Source organism: Daucus carota, chromosome 4, assembly GCF_001625215.2.
Source record: "Daucus carota subsp. sativus chromosome 4, DH1 v3.0, whole genome shotgun sequence".
Classification (NCBI taxonomy): Eukaryota; Viridiplantae; Streptophyta; class Magnoliopsida; order Apiales; family Apiaceae; genus Daucus; species Daucus carota.
Window position 1 is genome coordinate 16,897,021 of NC_030384.2, and position 7,107 is coordinate 16,904,127.

General features: G+C 35.5%; 1 long non-coding RNA gene across 1 annotated transcript; it reads right to left on the minus strand.

Moving 5' to 3' along the window:
* Window positions 1-1,689: 1,689 nt before the first annotated feature.
* LOC135152396 (uncharacterized) lies at window positions 1,690-4,258 on the minus strand. Its single transcript, XR_010291494.1, has 3 exons — window positions 4,168-4,258; window positions 2,864-2,942; window positions 1,690-2,003 (listed from the first exon to the last, which is right to left on the minus strand). It is a non-coding gene; the product is annotated as an uncharacterized LOC135152396 (long non-coding RNA).
* Window positions 4,259-7,107: the final 2,849 nt, after the last annotated feature.

Below are 7,107 nucleotides of genomic sequence, written 5' to 3' on the forward strand. Positions count from 1 at the left end.
ACGTGGAATCTCACTTCCAATCGATCTCTAACAATGAGATCCCTATATAAAGGGCTCTACACCTCCAAACTAGAACTACGTTCAGACTTCATTCTTCACACAACTGAAGATACGTAGGCAACGCGAATCTCGAGAACAGTCTTAAGAGAACGAAGATCGCCTTTCATTTTCCGATCCATAACTTTTGGAACCGTCTGTGGGAAGAAGACAAGAACCATGACAAGATCCACGAGAATACGCTCTGAAATTCATGCTCCTTCGAACGGAGACAACACCTCAACCCAGGATCTACCCGTTTCACGGGTCACCGCTAGATCCTCCTCGCAACCAAATGCGCTCTACACCCATGGGGCTGGATCCTCAAATCCAGCCACCATTAGTCACGTTGACCACCGCTGGTCAAACCTCAATTCTTTTGATCTTCGGCACTATTCCTCCTCTAACTAGCCTCATGGCGACAACCACCGTTGCTAGCACTCATTACTCAACTATCTTGACGACCACTCGTGGAACCATAAACGAGTATGATGTTCATCTGACAGATTATGACTCTTCTGAAGAGTCATATAGGGATTTGATATTCCCCCACATAGGAGGAGGGACGATTACCGCGACCAAGGTCCTCGACACCGTTCTAGGCAAAAAAAACCCGAGTCCCGTGGACCAATGAACCAGGAGTATGAGAACTGGATTCGTGCTTTTAAAAAGCAGATCGTTCAGTTGAACGGCGGGTACCAACTTCAATGAGATACATATACTCTTATGGGGGTGAGGTTTTTTTAGATGAACTTTTTTGATCAACCCATATAGTGGTTCTCTTTGATTGAGCTTTGACGAACTTCATACTGAAACCATATGTTCCTGCAATTCTTATTCGGAGAGTCAGGAAGTTGATTAGATGGTGTTCAATTGTTAATAATATATATCGTAATCGCAGATCCTTTAAATTGTTACATGGTTCTAGGTAACTTTTAAATGTGAGTTAATAATTAGATGGTGTTGAACTGTTGATAGTGTTGTAACTCCAGATTTTGCATAATTACATGGTTCTATGTAACTTAGGGGCATCGATGTACATGTGACTAATAATGATAAATCTCGAGTTACTACAATCAAATACACAACCCACTCTCGTTCATAGTTATCATAGCAACACAATTAAATATGCAATTACTCCACTAAATCAACAAAAGTGATAGAATTTTTTACATTAAAATTAGAATAAGGTTTTTAATGCACTACCAAAACTCCTTATTTCTTGATTGTATTGGAGGAACTGACATGACCAGTGTAAATCAATTGTTGTTCACTAACAGGAAGGTTTGGTGCTGATCGAGAAATAAGAATTTGGACATCATGGATTGTTAATTCTGGCCACATTTGGACATGAAGCCTTATTTTTTGTGATGGTAATAGGTGATGATTAAGAGTCAGGGTACAACTTCGTCTAAGCTACCTGCAGCACCATCAACAACAATTATATACCATGTACAGATGGAATGGAGGTAAGAATATACAGGGAGAAGGAAGTATTTTATAAACTTCCAGTGTGTGTGCCAGTATAACTCACCCGTAGAAAAATACTTACCATCAAGAGCATAGAGCAAGAAGCTGAAATGCCTGACCCAAATTCCTGACTTGGGACAGTTGCACTTGGGTTAATCTCTGTAAAAAATTTGTTTCTGTGACGCCCCCGATCCACATCTCGCAGATCTAGTCCGCCACTAAACATCTGGCTCAAAACAACACTTGCATTACATATTAATTTTACATAATCCAACTCTTGCCCACAAGTCCAGGGTCGATCGTCTTACAATATTACTACCGAGTCTAACTTTATTACATAAAGGGAAGTCTGATTTCAGACTATTATAATAACTATATCTCGTAATACCAAGCGGCGTAGTCTAGCAGTCTCCGCTTGAGTGATGCGCCTTTTCCCTGCCTTTGCCAAAAACCCATTTCCGGGTGGTTCTCTTGAGTTGTGCCATACTCACTATTTACTGCTCAAAAAGGAATAAAATATATACAAGAATGAGCAATCAAATTGCTCAGCAAGTCCACATAGAACAAAACAACAATCAACAGAATATGCATGTAAGGCATAGAAAACAATTCAAGTCAAAGCAACAAAGCAGCTACCGCCAAATGACAACCCAAGTTCAAGTAAAGAAAACGCTGGTCTTCCACCTCTCGGTAACACTACATGGCTCGATCAGCACCATTTCGTGAATACCGTTCTCCTGTGTGATCTTTGCAGTCTGATCGTAACCGCACAAGACACACCTACCACTCTCATTTGCTAGCATAAGGGTTAACATTTGTAACCCTAAACTATCTGCCTTACCAGATAGTACATTCTCAACTCTACCACGAATTTAATAAATTCGTGTTGACCAGCTTGAATAGATTCCTCCGAATACAAGAAAATTCTCCCGAACAAACACTTCGCAATCAATACTACTCATCTCTACCAAAGAAGTGCGAACAATGCACCCTTTCGATAATGATTACCCAAAGATAGAAGTGAAGGATAATTAATAGAATTAGATTCCAAGAATAAGATGATCTCCAAAAAGGGAGTAAGTTGATTGTGGTGAGATCATCGCTGCAATTTATTCACGTCAACTTTCAAATATTCAAAATATTATGATTATTAGGATAGGCTTATTCCCGAACAATGGGAGTGCTCGAATTATAAGAGGTAATATATGAACAATATTTTTAGAGTCTTCAAATGAAACGTAGATATCTTCTCGATTCACAATGGTACGAAATGTAATATCTTCACAATCAACACTTTTCACACAATTATCAAATAGGCATGAAAAGCTTCACGTCAAGAGAGGGATAGTGAACTTGCCTGACGTCCTTAGCTTGATAAGACTTTCCAAGATTTAATACTTATAAATTGGCTCCTCTTTTCCATGATAATAACGATTCTAAATCACGCAATATAATCAATTTAGTATTCTCTTTATAAAGGAGATAATAAATTTGTAAAGGATAATTAAATGAAATCTCGTATCCAGATAATGTTAATATGTTTTAATAAATTAATAAATTCCTTTTTATATCCGTAAATTCTCATCATCATTTCTTTGATTATACAAATATTTTAACTTAATATCAGATTATAATCTATTATCTATTATTATCTATCCGCTTGACTATTAATAACGTCTTTCTTTATTTTATTTGTTTTACTATCAATTTACCAAGTAGTAATCTCATATCACCAACTTGTCTCACGATTCTAATTTTATTAATCTTTCCTAGCCATCTCATTTGGTCGCAACCCAAATTAAATTTAAATCTTATTAACTTAACATTTATTTAAATTATTACTACTCTAAATAATTCAACCCTCTCTTCAATATTAATTTTTATTAGATACCGCTCCAACTTAAGCCGGTTCGATGTAATCCGAAGTTCATACAATTACCACGACTTAATTATAAGTTCCGATTCTCGATATTTGTAACACTCATTATAACCAACGGTCCTTATTTTATTTTGTATTTTCCTTCCAAATTTGATTACTAATCATACACACCTATTCATCATAGAACTTAAATTTAATATCCAATTAATCGTTTTATCTTGCCAATATTTAATTAGGGACTGATTTATTTATTATTAAATATTTGCACTCTCCTCCGTCATCTCCCTCTGTTCTCTCCCACCACTGTTCCGGCGGCTCCTCCGCCACACTCTCTCTCTCTCTCTCTCTCCCTGACGATGCGCGCACACACAGCACGTACACAAACAAATCTCCCCGCTCCATCACCACCGCCGGTTGTACCGGGGCTGGCTCCGGCCTCCATCCCCCGCCATACCCACCTCCCAATCTGCACCCTCCCCACAAGCAACCAATTCCTAATCTCAATTTCTCCGATTTCAGCCAATAAATCAAAGCCCCAAAAATTTCTTAGCTATAAACCCTAGTGCTAGTTTTTTATTACGTTTGGAGGAAAAGTATAAAATACCTCTTTAATAGATGTATTGCCGTATAGGTTTTCCAATCATGCCTGCTATTCATTTTCTTAATACTGATAGAAGAGAATGAAAAGGGTCCCACATACTTTGAAGCTTCCATAAACTAGATGTCTTATTTTTCTTAAGGAAAGGAAATAAAATGAAATTATAAAATAATTAATTACTCACCTTGCTGTAATAATGGTGACGAAACACCAATTCTTGTTTAATAGACTTCCAAGTTAAAGCTCCTGACTTCCCTTTTCTCTTTTGAGTTTTGACAGAAGAATGAACCAAAGAATAAAGCAAGGCTTTGGTTGGGTTTTTATACTAACTTTCTAATTACAATTAGTGGCTAATAACTCATTAACTTATAATTTATTAAGAAAATAGCTTGATTTTTAAGCTTGCATTTCTTGGGTTCCGAGCTTTTCTTGGGCTCCAAGTTCCGGGGTGTGTCCCCCAAGTAACGCTCTGGGCGTGCTGCAATCGGCTCGTTTATTCTCGTTTCGGTTTTTGTCCGACAAATATTTAAATAATTAAATATCATACAAAAAGAATAGATAAATCAACTATTATTTATTTTAATATTTCTGATAAATCTCAGATATATATAAATAAATTATTTTGCCTAGAATGTAAATTATTCACCGGTCAGTACATAAATAGATACCCGAGACTACTATATTCTTGTATAAACAAAATTCTCGTGTTTAATCTAAATATCTGGCCGGCACAATATAACGCCTCGTGTTTTCTCAATTTTTTTCTCAACTACAATGTTTTAATATTTTAAATTTTTTATTAAATTAGAGAATAATATTGTAGCTCTTTCTACCCGATAATTAATTAAGCTTGTCAGCTTTATTTTGTGTACTAGTGAGTATAATATTAACGAGCCACGAAATTTAAAAATTTTGTGTCTATTACTCATATTCATGAATATTCCTATTATTGACGCACGCATCACTGGCCAACATCAAATATTCTGTACCGCATAATAATACATTTTAGAATTTAACTTAATATTTCTGACATAGAAAATTAAATAAAATAATTTTTACGCTTTTGGTACTAGTAAATTTTTCGGTTGTTACATTCTTCCCTCCTTTAAAGGATTCCGACCTCGGAATCATACTTGGTGCTAAAACAATTCCGAATATTTCTTTCTCATTTCGTTTTCTCACTCCCAGGTGACATCCTCTTCTGCTAGGTTTCGCCAAATTACTCTAATTAACTTCGCTTTCTTATTTCTTAGTTCTTGAATCTTTGAATCTACAATCTCTGCTGTTTTCGTTTCGTACGTTCGGTCAGATTGGATATTTATTGGCTCACAATTGAGAACATGACGGTTATAAGTTGTGTAAGATCTCAATACGTCGTTAATATGTTGTAAATCTGGGGTAAAACTAATTGTTAAAAAAAAAACAGCTCAAACTTTCTCTAATATTTCAAACGATCCTATATAACTTACTTCTCTTCTCGAATCTAATTACTCCTTTCCAAGGCAACACTTTTAAAAACATTTTTTTTATATCAAATTCTTTCTCTTTTCGTTCTAAATTTGCATATTTCTTTTGTCTATCCTGAGTTGCAACCAGTCTCTTTCGTATATTTTCAATTGATTGTTTAGTGTGTTGAACTAGTTCTGGCCCTAGAATCTTTTCTCTTTAACTTCATTCCGCACAAGAGGTGATCTACTCTTTCTGCCATATAATGCTTTATAAGGTGTCATTCCTATGCTAGAGTGATAGCTATTGTTGTAAGCAAACTCTACTAAAGGTAAGTGATCATCCCAACTTCCTTTAAAATCCAAAGAACAATTCTCTTAACATATCTTCTATAGTCTGAATAGTTTTTTTTTTTTTACTTTGTCCATCAGTCTGAGGGTGATACTCAGTGCTCAGGTTAGGCTTAGTTCCAAAATATTCTTGAAATGCTTGTCAAAATTCTCAATATAAATCTCGCATCTCCATCCGACAAAATTTATACTGGCACTCCATGTTTTAACACGACTTCGTTCATATACATTTTACTAATCTTTCAGGGGTATATTTCTCACTAATAGGAAGAAAATAAGCCGATTTTGTCAATCTATCCATGATTATCCAAATAGTGTCTTGATTAGTTCTAGTCCTTGGTAAACCTACTGTGAAATCCATGGTGATGTGGTCCCATTTTCATTTTGAGATTTCTAATGGTTGCAACAATTCATTAGGTCGTTGATGGTCAATTTTCACTTTCTGACAAGTCAAACATCTACTTACCCAATCAACGAATCTCTTTTCATATTAGACCACCAATAGTTTCTCTTCAAATCTTGGTACATCTTGGTGCTTCCTGGGTGTATAGAATACCTTGATTCGTGAGCTTCACTCAATATATCTCGTTTAAGATCTATTATGTTAGGAATCCAAATTCTATTAGCAAATCTCTTTATTCCTTTTTCATCTTTAACACTTAAGTATTCATCGCCTGTCAATTCAGAATGTCTTTCTTTAATCATCAATTGTTGACTCTTTTTGATTCTTTCGATTAGTTCTGGTTGCACTAACATCTCATAAATCCTTCCCTCCTTATGCTCCGAATCCTTAATTTCCAATTCTAATCCTTCCACTTCCTTAATTAATTCCTTTGGTAGAGGCATCACATTAATCCTTTCTTTTCTACTTAAAGCATCAGCTACTACATTCGTTTTCCCTGAATGGTAGTTAAAATTACAATCATAATCTTTTATCAATTCTAACCATCTTCTATGTCTCATATTTAATTCTTTCTGGGTAAACAATATTTTTAAACTTTTATGATTGGTGAATATCTCACGTTTTTCACCGTATAGATATTGTCGTCAAATCTTTAAAAAACACTATAGGAGCTAACTTTAGGTTATGGGTAGGGTATCTCAACTCGTAATCCTAAAGTTGTCTACACACTACCACTTTTCCATATTGCATGAGAACACATCCTAATCTTTTATGAAACGTGCCATTATAGGTCATAAAATTTCATGTCTCGTCAGGTAGAGTTAACATAAGGGCCATTTAAGTCGCTTCTTTAATTCCTGAGAATTCCCTCTGCACTTAAGGGACCATTCAAACTTCTTTTCTTTCCTCAAAATTTCCAAGTTAT